Raw genomic sequence first — 12,294 nt, 5'->3', positions numbered from 1 at the left:
AGATTTTGAACACCCTAGCAGCCTTCTTCCACTGGATTCCCAGAGGAGCTTTTCCCCCCCACTGGAGTTCCAGAGGACAAGAGCTACCTACCTACCACTGGACCTTCGGAGGAAGACCAGACCCTTTTACCTGATCGTTGCTTCAACACAACTACACCCATCGCTTCAGGAGGACTGCAGCCAGCATCTTATCGGACTGCTACCGGCACCCTAACAGGGTGTCAGGTTATATTCCTGACTCTATCAGTGTAAACCAGTGGGTTGTTTGTTTTTTCCCTGCCTTGTGTTATATATATATATATATATATTAGTAAAGAACTGTTATTCCTATTCCCCATATCTTTGCCTGAAGGCCCGTTAATTTCAAAATTATAATAATTTGGAGGGAAGGGGGTTGCACTTTCCATTTCAAGGGAGGCTCCTGCCTTCCTCCGCAGACACCTGTCTTTTCAAACCAAGACAAGGGGAAAGATACTCGCTTTGAATAATGGCCTCATTAATAGCTTTAGCCTTAGGGTCTGGCTCACTGCGGTGGGTGCCCAGATGCACTGCGAGCCCCAGGAGTACCGGCCCATGCACCACGAGGACTTCAAGGAGGACCTGCGCAAGTTCCGCCGGAAGAGGCACAGCGGGGCGGGCGAGTGCAGCAAGCGGGAGCTCTACAGCCGCCTCAAGAACTTCTGAGGGACCCCCGCAGCCCCCTGCCCTCCCCCCCCCCGGGGCAGCCAGCGCTCACCGTCGCCCAGCCCAAAACCTGGTGGCCCCCACACACAGACACACACACACACACACAGAGCTCTGTGCTGGGTGCCCTGCCCAGCATCACCTCCCTCAGCAGCTGCGGGGTGGGGGGAGGGGGGGAGGGGGGCCATGGTTGTGGGTTTTTACCCCTTTTTTCCACTAAACAGGCTTTAGGTTTTACACCAAATGGTGGCTAGGGGCTGTAGCATGTGGGCGGGGATTGCCTAGGGGGGCTCAATCCCTGCCAGGTTGAACCTTCCTCTGGGAGTGGGGGTCAGGCTACCTCCCCTCCCCAGCATCAGGGATGGGGCTCGGGGGCTGTGGGGCAGCCCCCCAAGCCAGTGCCCCCCTTCCCCTTGCACCCTGGGCTGGGTGGGGGGTGGCTGTGCCAGCTTTGGGAAAGCCACGGGGCTGCAGCACATCCCCCACCACCACCCCCCCGAGCCCTGGGGGGTGCCATGAAGCTGGGCAGACCCTCTCTGGGAGGCTGGGTGTCCCCAGGGAAGGTGGCGACCCCCCCTCTCCGAGGGCTGCGATCCCCCTTCAGCAGAACTTAATGGGCAGAACTGTTACTGAAAAGCACTTAAACCTCCTTTGCAGCCAGGGGGGCTGCAGGGGGTGGGGCTGGGATGTGCCCCTTTTACCGATCACTGACTATTTGGGGAGTTCCTTGTTGTGGTGGTGTTTTGCCACCCCGTTGGTTACCTTAGGGGGGGCAGGCGGGGCTTCACCCCCACCCCAGAGTGGCTGCTGCCAAAGCACCACATGCTGGGGGGGGGGGGGAAGTGCCCCTGTGCCCCCATGTCTTGTCTGTTTTTATTGTTTTTTTTAACATTTCTGGTTAATAACTCAGTGAGGAGGGAAAGCTTTGGCTCTGGTCTGTGACTGCGCTGCCAATCTGAGGGGCGTCGGGGGGTCCCCCCCTGCTCTGGGGGTGGGGTTGAGGCACTTGGGGGAACGGAAGAGCTTTATAAAGGGGTGATGGCTGCCCTCTGGTGCTGGGATCACAGCTGGACCAAGCCCCTCAGGGCTGTGTGTGGGGCAGGAGGAGGGGTGGGGACGGTGGGGTGACCGTGGGGTCCCACAACTGGGACAGTGGTGTGTGGTGGGGGGGCACCCCCACCTCGGTTGTTGTGCCCCTCATGCTCGCCCTGCCACTTGCTGCCCCCCCCCGCCCAGGGTGATTCTGTGTCCCCAGGCCCTGTCACACATACCACCACACACCCCCGCCAGGGTGATCCTGTGTCCCCAGGCCTGTGACACCCTAACATGCGGAAAAGACTTTACAACCCAAAAGGTTACACAGTAGGTATGTTTATTGCGCGCAGATGCACGGGGGATCGCTCCACCACAAACGTCCATCCCCACTGGGGCCGCTTCTCCAGTATTTCTCCAGTTAAAACCTCACCTATTTTGAAACGCCTAGACATAGTCATGACCTGTCCCCAAAAAGGCCATTCCTTCCTGTCACTTGTCATTTCCATAAGCTCCGCCTCGGGCTTTTCCTCAGGGCGCTTGCGCAGTTCCTCCTGGTGGTCCTGGGCAGGGGTCTTCAGGGATGAAGGCCGTAGGTCTTCCTCACTCTGCACTCCTCCCCTCTCCCCTGGAATCTCTAATTTGGCTGAGCTTGCAGTACCAGACTGGTTTCAGCCTGGTCTGTCCCTGGGTGCACACCTGGCTATCTCCTTTTTGTTCTTGGTTAGAGATGGGTGTTAGCTAGCCCTCCTTAGCTCTTCTCTCCTCCTGCCTTTGACGCCTTTGAGCCATGAATTAGGTCCTTGTTTCTGTCTTTTCTGTTTCCCTTATCAGCTTCTTTCTCAAGCAATTTGCAGGGGTTAGTGACTAATTGCTTACTTCCATGCATGTTAGTTCTAGGATGCAAGTTTTAATAGTTTTAGCTTTGTTTTTCTATGTAGCTCCCTATTAATATTTTCGATATATCTTGGGTTATAAAATATATTTTCTATGTGGCCCTCTATCACCGGCAGTCTTTTCCATGAGGTCGTTTAGCTGTGCCTGTTCATCTCAGTGCCCTTGTTTTCTTTTTTCAGCTACCTGGTCGGTGATGAGCTCCGGGTGGTGATGGAATACATGGCCGGAGGCGCTTTAACCGAAGATGTTACCCAGTTTTGTATGGAGGAAGGGCAGATGGCAGCTGTCTGTAGGGAGGTAAGGGATCCCGCGTGTGCTTCCTTTCCCTTGGTGTCCTAGGTTACAGTGTAAAATGTGCCAAAAGGAAAAAAAAAAATAATTCTATTACCATCTTGAGGAGCTGTTGAGACCAGGTGGGGCGGTGCTCCCTGCCTCCCCCCTCTGGACTATCTCCTGTTCATGGGCACAACAATGCCTTATCGCCTGACCCATCGATAACTGGCTCCTGGGCTATCTCCTGTTCATGGCCCATCAAGAACTGCCTCACGATTCCCCATCCGATTGTGAGATGCTTCGCCTGGGGGGAAGGAGCCAAGCAGTCCATGCCAAATAAAAACGGAGATTTTGAACACCCTAGCAGCCTTCTTCCACTGGATTCCCAGAGGAGCTTTTCCCCCCACTGGAGTTCCAGAGGACAAGAGCTACCTACCTACCACTGGACCTTCGGAGGAAGACCAGACCCTTTTACCTGATCGCTGCTTCAACAGAACTACACCCATCGCTTCAGGAGGACTGCAGCCAGCATCTTATCGGACTGCTACTGCCACCCTAACAGGGGGTCAGGTTGTATTCCTGACTCTGTCAGTGTAAACCAATGGGTTGTTTGTTTTTCCCTGCCTTCTGTTAGATATAGATATAGATATATATATATATATATATTAGTAAAGAACTGTTATTCCCATTCCTCACATCTTTGCCTGAAGGCCCGTTAATTTCAAAATTATAATAATTTGGAGGGAAGGAGGTTGCACTTTCCATTTCAAGGGAGGCTCCTGCCTTCCTCCGCAGACACCTGTCTTTCAAACCAAGACACTTGGACAGGATGGTACTGGTGAACAGGTGGCAAGAACAGGAGGGATTTCATCTTGAGAGCTTTGTTTCTGCCTTGCTTTATGATATGGAGAAGAAAGGGCATTTTAAGTGAACTGCTACCAGTGTCACTGCACTTTCTGTACTCTGTGATTACACTCTTAAACACCGTTATTGCATTACATTTTTTTAAATTTTTTTTGTTTAGTTTGACTCTTCTCAACTTTTCCTCTTTAAAGACGTGCCTGGAGCATGTCTGTACTGCATTCCTTGCCTGTAAAAGCAAACATGCTGGTGGCAGAATTTTAAAAGAACAACAAGGTAAAGGAGAGACTCATTTTGTAATAAGTAACATATTGTGCTTTGTTCATTAAACCTGTATGGGAAGGTATGGATGGAAGATTTATGTGCCCGCAAGGCTTGATAGCCCAACCGAAGGACATTCTTGCATAAGTCAACAGGACCCGTAGCTGAGGGGGTTGAGTAGTCACATTCTTGCAGAAGTCCACCCACAGGACAACGAGGAAGACCTTCAGCCTTCATCCTTACGATCACCAGGAGGCAGAGAAAGACCCCCCAGCAACAGAAGGAACATGCGCAGAGTATCGCCCTGATTGTGACGTCGCGAATACAGGAAATGAGACTGTATATCATGTGCTTACACGAGGCGGGAAGTTGCGAGCCGTTGGCGGAGCGCAGACTCCCCGGCCGCCCAGCGCTGCCTTTGCTCTTGTTCGCTTGCTCATATAATAAAATTTGCATTGGATTTTGACACTTTCATTTGTCCGTGTCTTTACCTATCATAATTTGGTGCCGTGACTCGGATCGCGACTAGATTGTGGCCTGCAGCTGCATTGGGGAGGCGCCCCGCCATCTGGCGGCCCCTGCAGCCCTCAGGTCGCTTCTGTCTCGACCGACGAACCTAAATTGAACACTGAGCAAAGGAGAACCGGTAACCCTGTAATCTTTGTGCACGAAGCTCCGAACGAAGACGCAGGACGCGTGAGTATAGGCCGGGAATCCGTTCGGTTTGGGTTGGGTATCCTGGGGCACGGTGTATGAGACGTCCTGCCAAGGCGAAGTGAGTGCGGATCCTCTAGTAGTGCGTTTCTCGTAGCCCGCGAGGGAGCGAGCCACAAACGAGGGGAGCAGTTGGTGTGTGTGAGTGCCTCAGAAGATGGGACAAAGGAAAAGCAAGCCCTTTGAGCCCATGGGAGAGGGGCCCCATGTGAAATTGCCCCAAATACCGCCCGATAGTCCCCTAGGGTTGATGTTGGAACACTGGGATAACTTTCCCTCCAGGCAGGGAAAAGGATAAGGTAAAAATGATCCATTATTGCATGGAGGTCTGGGGCGGAAAACAGATTCGAGGAGACCATCTGTATTGGCCTGTTTTTGGATCATTTGAGGACTGGATATGTCAGGCGCTAAACATTTATGTTAACTCAAAGGAACCATTTAATTTGGAGGAAAGTGAGTATGCCAGTCTGTGGATGGTAGCCGACACTAGGGTAAATTTATACCCTTTAAAAGAAAAGGGGGGTGGTTACCGAGGGAGGAAGGATAGAGAGGAAGACGCGGTCCCTGTAATACCACCACCATACATTCCCCCTCCACCGCCCCCCCCTCCCATTTCACCACTACCCGCACCGCTTCAACCCTTGCCCTTGGCCCCTCACCGCTCGAACCCTGATTTGCCCCCCAGTTCCCCTGAAACTTACAGACGTAGAACCAGAAGCCAAACACGACGTACACATGAGGGTGGCGGTTTGTACCCCTTGAGGGAAGTGCCAATGGGGGGTCCACAGCCAGGAATGGGGTTTGTATCCATCCCTATTAATTCAGGGGATGTAAGACAATTTAAAGATAAAATGGGGGATCTCCTGGACGACCCGCTGGGAGTAGCGGAAAGAGTGGATCAATTTTTGGGACCCAATACTTATACATGGGATGAGATTCAGGCTATTTTAGGGATTTTATTCACCACAGAGGAGAAAAACATGATCAGGAGGGCGGGGATGCGAATTTGGGACGCACAGCATGTCCAGGGGCCAGCGGCAGATGTGAAATGGCCCCTACAGAGGCCTAATTGGGATCATCAGGACCTGGTACATAGGGGCCATATGCAAGACCTCAGAAATATCATCATCCAGGGTATCAGGGAGGCAGTCCCTAGAGGGCAGAACATTAATAAAGCTTTCAAAGAACACCAAGAAGCAGATGGGTCGCCCACTAAATGGTTAGAGAGACTACGAAAGAGTCTCCAAATGTATTCCAGTCTGAATGTAGACACTCAGGAGGGGCAGGCTCTGCTGAAAATGCAATTTGTAGCAAACTCATGGGAGGATATTAGAAGAAAAATTGAGAAAATAGATGACTGGCAAAACAGAGGCTTGGATGAGTTATTGAGGGAGGCACAGAAGGTGTTTGTCAGAAGGGAGGACGAGAGGTTTAAGAAGCAGGCAAGATTGATGGTGGCAGTGGCTCGGGAAGGACAGTGTGGGGGTGGGATTAGATCGACTCACAAGACGGACCCAAGGCCTGGGGTGGAAGGAACAAGGAGAAAGGACGTGGAGTGTTATTATTATGGGAGGAAGGGTCATATGAGAAGGGAATGCAGAAAACGGCTGCAGGATGAGAAAATATTCAAGGAGGATTAGGGGTGTCAGGGGCTCTATTTGCTGGGGGCTAGACATAAAACCGAGCCCTTGATAAAAATTAGAATAGGTCCCCAGCAACAGGAAATCGAGTTCCTTGTGGACTCAGGGGCCGAGAGGTCCACAGTACAAGAGTTACCCCAGGGATGTCACTTGTCCCCGGAGACAATGCAAGTAATTGGAGCAAAAGGAGAGCCTTTCAAAGTTCCAGTAATAAAGGATGTTCTTTTCGAAACGGAGTCTAGATTTGGGGTGGGATCCCTATTGCAGGTCCTAGAAGCAGATTATAACCTACTGGGACGAGATATGATCATTACACTAGGCATTAATTTGGAAGTTAAGAATAATGAGTTACAAGTAACATTATGTCCCTTTAGGAGTGAGGATGAAGTAAAAATTAACCCCGAGGTTTGGTACACTCCGGAGACAGTGGGCAAATTGAATATCCCACCCTTCACTGTAACTATCAGGGATCCGGAAATTCCAGTAAAAATAAAACAATACCCAATCTCACGGGAAGGCAGGATGGGGTTGAAACCAGAAATTGAAAGATTAATTAAACAAGGGCTACTGGAACCATGCCTGTCTCCCTTCAATACACCCATCTTACCCGTAAAGAAAACTGATGGGTCTTACAGATTGGTCCATGACCTACGGGAAATTAACAAAAGAACACTTGCAAGGTTCCCAGTTGTGGCAAATCCATATACTTTACTGAGTCAGCTGGGGCCCGAAAGTCGATGGTACAGTGTGGTTGATCTCAAGGACGCATTTTGGGCTTGCCCACTAGATAAAGGTAGTAGGGATTATTTTGCCTTTGAATGGGAGGATCCTGAAACCCACAGAAAACAGCAGTTAAGATGGACAGTGTTGCCTCAAGGGTTCACGGAATCTCCCAATCTGTTCGGACAAGCCCTGGAGCACATTCTCCAAGAGTACAAGCAGGGAGAAGGAATACAGCTGATTCAGTATGTAGATGACCTCCTGATAGCTGGACAAGAAGAGGAAAAAGTCCGCGTGGAGACAATCAAATTGTTAAATTTTCTGAGCCTAAAGGGACTGAAGGTTTCCCGATCAAAATTACAGTTTGTAGAACCAGAGGTCAAATACTTGGGACATTGGTTGAGCGAAGGGAAAAAGAAGGTAGATCCCGAGCGAGTAAATGGGATACTATCAATGCCCCCTCCGGCAAACAAAAGACAGGTTCGTCAGTTGTTGGGATTAATGGGGTACTGCAGACAATGCATTGAAGACTATAGTAACAAAGTCAAGTTTCTATATGCCAAATTAAGCCAAGAGGGATTGTTAAAGTGGTCTAAGGAGGATGAAAAGCAATTAGAAAATTTAAAAGAGGATTTAATTAATGCACCGGTATTAAGTTTACCAGACTTAAAGAGACCATTTTACTTGTTTGTAAATACAGATGAGGGTACGGCATTTGGAGTATTGGCACAGGAGTGGGCTGGGAAAAAGAAACCTATAGGATACCTGCCCAAACTCTTGGATCCAGTGAGCCGTGGGTGGCCAACCTGCCTGCAAGCGATAGTGGCAGCAGCTCTGCTCGTGGAAGAGGCACACAAAATAACCTTCGGAAGCGAATTGAAAGTTCTATCACCTCATAACATCTGGGGAATTTTACAACAGAAAGCTGAAAAATGGATCACTGATTCTAGGTTGTTAAAATACGAAGGGATTTTAATCTCCTCACCAAAATTGATTTTAGAGAGCACTACTTTACAAAATCCGGCCCAGTTTTTGTATGGGGAACCTGAAGGGAAAAGGTTGACACATAATTGTCTACATACCATTGAGGAACAAACAAAGATAAGGCCAGACTTGGAGGAAGAGGAACTGGAAGGTGGAGAAAGACTGTTTGTGGATGGGTCCTCCCGAGTGGTGGAAGGAAGGAGAAGATCAGGATATGCGATAATCGGGGGAAGAAATCTTAATGTGATAGAATCAGGACCGTTGAACGCAGCACGGTCAGCTCAAGCGTGCGAACTTTATGCAGTACTCCGAGCATTATGTTTATTAAAGGGAAAGACAGGAACAATATATACAGATTCAAAGTATGCATATGGGGTAGTCCATACCTTTGGAAAAATTGGGGAAGAGCGGGGCCTCATAAATTCCCAGGGAAGGGATTTAATACACCAGGGCTTAATAACCCAAGTTCTTCACGCTCTACGAGGTCCGAACCGAATAGTAGTGGTACACGTGAGAGGTCACCAGAAAGACCTAGATTTCTGACAGCGGGGTAATAATGCTGCGGATCAGGAGGCTAGAAAAGCTGCTCTAATGGTTCTAAGGGCTCAGGATCCCTTCAAACAGAGAAAAGAATGTATCAACTGTGGAGGTAATCTCTATAAGGAATCTTGTTATGCTTGCTGGGAGGATTGGGGCATGGATGGGATAATATGTGCCTGTGAGAATCCGGGAGTAAAGCATTGTTTGCATCATGGAAAGGTGGTCCACCTCCTCAGTTTCACCACTCAAGAAGAGGAGAAATTACATAAAATGGGAGTAAAAAAGGATGAAATGGAAAAATGGGTGTTACCCGATGGGAGACAGGTACTTCCAAAATCCTTGGCTATGAGGGTATTACAAAGAATCCACGATACCACGCACTGGGGAACCCAAGCTTTGATAGACCAATTCGCTAATAAATACATGTGTATGGGTATTTATAGTCTGGCTAAGCAAATAACAAACAGTTGCTTAGTGTGTCAAAAGGTCAATAGGAGTCAAGTAAGGGAAAGACCTTTAGGGGGAAGAGAGCTGGCACATAGGCCTTTTGCGAGGGTTCAAATAGATTTTACTGAACTCCCAAAGGTGGGTAGGTACAAATATTTACTGGTAATCGTGGATCACCTTACGCATTTTGTGGAAGCATACCCGACTGCACGAACAACGGCCCAAACCGTAGTAAAGGTGCTGTTAGAAGAAGTTATTCCAAGATATGGGGTAATAGAAGCCATTGATTCCGACAGGGGACCTCATTTTGTATCTAAAATAGTTAAGGATGTCCTATGACCTAGAAGTTCCACATAACCACCCTCAATTAAAAGAATCACATGTACTGTGGTACATCACTCAAATAATGAGTCGTAGGGAACAGTTGAAGAAAAAAGGATTGCTTGTCCAACGACCCCCATTAAACATGGCAATCCATAAAGTGAAACCCGGGGACTGGGTGTTGGTTAAATCATGGAAAGAGACCTCATTAATTCCACAGTGGGAAGGGCCTTATCTTGTTTTACTTACTACAGAAACTTCCATACGGACAGCCGAAAGAGGGTGGACTCACGCCAGCCGAATCAAAGGACCCATAAAGAATCCACAGTGGCAAGGGTCTAGTGTACCCGGGGACCTAAAAATAAAAATTCAAAGGACCTAAATGAATACTTTTGAAATCAAATATATTGAAAATCCAACTCTGACTGAAGATGGACATATAGAGACTGAGAACGTCCGAATCAAGTGTGGTACATTAAGTTGTAACTGTTATCCATTCGTGTGTTTTGTGTGTAAGGTGTGTCGGGAACGGTGGTGGGCCCATTGTCGAGACGGAAAACCCCCAAGGGGCGTCTGTCGAATTTGCTGGGAGCGAGAAAGGAAATTTACAGAATTGGCACTAAAATTAAAAGAATCGCAGGAAGAGATTATTCCCGAATCAAGAGAATGGTGGGAGATATTTGCTAAGGGAATCCGACCCGAAAATTATTGTTACCATTCGAACGAACCGATTCCTTTTGTCGCTGAAATAGTAAGAGGGCAGTGCCGGAAGTTCCTGAAAGGGGTGAAGTGTAATGCACCCCAAGTTAAAGATACCAACTGGAATTCGTACATCCTAAGGTAAGCTGCTAAAGTAAGCACTAGGCCTCCTGAAGAATACCCCTGCTGCCGAGAAGATGGTACCCCTCGTGGCTCGAAGCAACCGAGTCGACGAGCAAGGCAGAGGAGTAAAAAAAACTGTGGAGGAACAAACCCAATGATTGGGACCGCAAAGCAGTGCTTGAGATCTTGCCTCAAGGATGGTAGCAAAAAGGCGAAGCCCTGGAGTGCAAACACAAGAATCGGGTACGGGTATTAAATTGGGGTGAAAATAAGCAATTGGTATGTTGCAACCACCACTTTTTCCGATACATACTTATAGGGATAATCTGGGTAGGATCAGGCGTCCCTGTCTGTGAGCCGTATGCACATCAACCTTTTAAATGGACCTTGTATAGATGGGAAGACCAAACTAAAGTGCAAACAAAACCAGTCTCTGAATCCCCCAGTTTTACCCCCTCATTGTGTCAGCTGGTACCGATTCGACCTTGTTTGAACCCGAGTTATTATATGTGCCCTAGCTCGCATCCAGGGCGAGGATACTGCAATTCGCCTGGACATTACTATTGTTCATATTGGGGCTGTGAAACAATTGCGTCCGATTGGGATCCCCATAATCGGGATAGATACCTTACCACGGGATGGGGGCCTACAGGGTGCAAGCCCCCAAGAGGGGAAGACTCTGTGCAACTAGGATACCGAGGATCCCCCTCTGCATCTGGAGGAAATTGTGAGTTCATTTTTATAAATATCACACAGCCCAATGACCCAGGGTGGATGACTGGAAAAACTTGGGGGGTTCGTTATTGGGAATCAGGAACGGATAGAGGGGGACTAATACTTATTAAAAAGGAAGCCGTTCCAAATGATCCTGAACCGATTGGACCGAATCCCGTGCTTATGCATAAGCAAATTCCGAGACCCACTAATGATACCGCTGAAACTGGCGATAATACCCAATTTACCAGTAACAATACCCACCCCAATATAAGTATCCCGGAAGCAAATTTGGAAGGAAATACCCTATGGAAAGTAATGCAAGCTAGCTTCCAAATACTAAATAAAACTAACCCACAAATGACCAGCTCCTGTTGGCTGTGTTACGGCATTAGACCACCCTTTTACGAGGCTGTGGGAATTACATCTAAGGCCAAGCGTGTAAATGGGACGAACCCTGCACAATGTTTATGGAAAAAAGGAAAAGATCAGGTTCAAGGTCTCGCGTTGGAACAAGTAACAGGAAAAGGACGGTGCGTAGGGACAATTCCACCCATAAAACAACATTTGTGTAATGTAAGTATTTCACTCACCAAGGAAGCCCCCGCGGATTGGTTAATACCAGCGCCAAACACAAAATGGGTGTGCTCAAGTATCGGAATAACGCCCTGCTTGAGCCTACAAAATTTTAATAAAAGCAAAGACTATTGCATACAAGTAGCAGTAATTCCAAAAATTGTATATCATTCAAATGAGTTTATTTACAATTATCAAACCACCCCTGAGCACCATCTTGCTAGGAGAGAACCGTTTACAGCTCTGACCATAGCCGCCCTCCTTGCAATTGGAGGGACCGGAGCGGCCACAGGGATAACCTCTCTGATCAATCAACAAGCTGAATTTAAGTCGCTTAGAGTTGCAGTGGATGAGGATTTAAGCAGAATAGAAAAATCGATAGACGCACTGGAAGAATCACTAAGATGACTATCAGAAGTGGTGCTTCAGAATAGACGTGGCTTGGATTTATTATTCTTGGAGCAAGGGGGATTGTGTGCAGCTTTAAAGGAAGAGTGCTGTGTGTATGCAGATCATACCGGAATAGTAAGGGACACAATGGCAGAGCTAAGAAAGGGGGTGGAACAACGAAGAAAAGAACGAGAATCCCAACAAAGTTGGTACGAATCATGGTTTAATCATTCTCCTTGGCTTACTACTTTATTGTCAACATTGGCGGGACCATTAATACTGCTCACTCTAGTGCTTGCGTTTGGACCTTGTATTTTTAATAAAGTTATTGCAGTAGTTAAGAACCGTTTAGAAGCCGCTCACCTGATGCTCATTCGAGCGAAATACGAATTGGTACCTGATGAGTCTGATTTAGCAG

Source organism: Leptosomus discolor, unplaced genomic scaffold (genome assembly GCF_034619465.1).
Source record: "Leptosomus discolor isolate bLepDis1 unplaced genomic scaffold, bLepDis1.hap2 HAP2_SCAFFOLD_27, whole genome shotgun sequence".
Classification (NCBI taxonomy): Eukaryota; Metazoa; Chordata; class Aves; order Leptosomiformes; family Leptosomidae; genus Leptosomus; species Leptosomus discolor.
The sequence above is the reverse complement of the archived record's forward strand: the minus strand, read 5'-3'. Positions refer to the sequence as shown.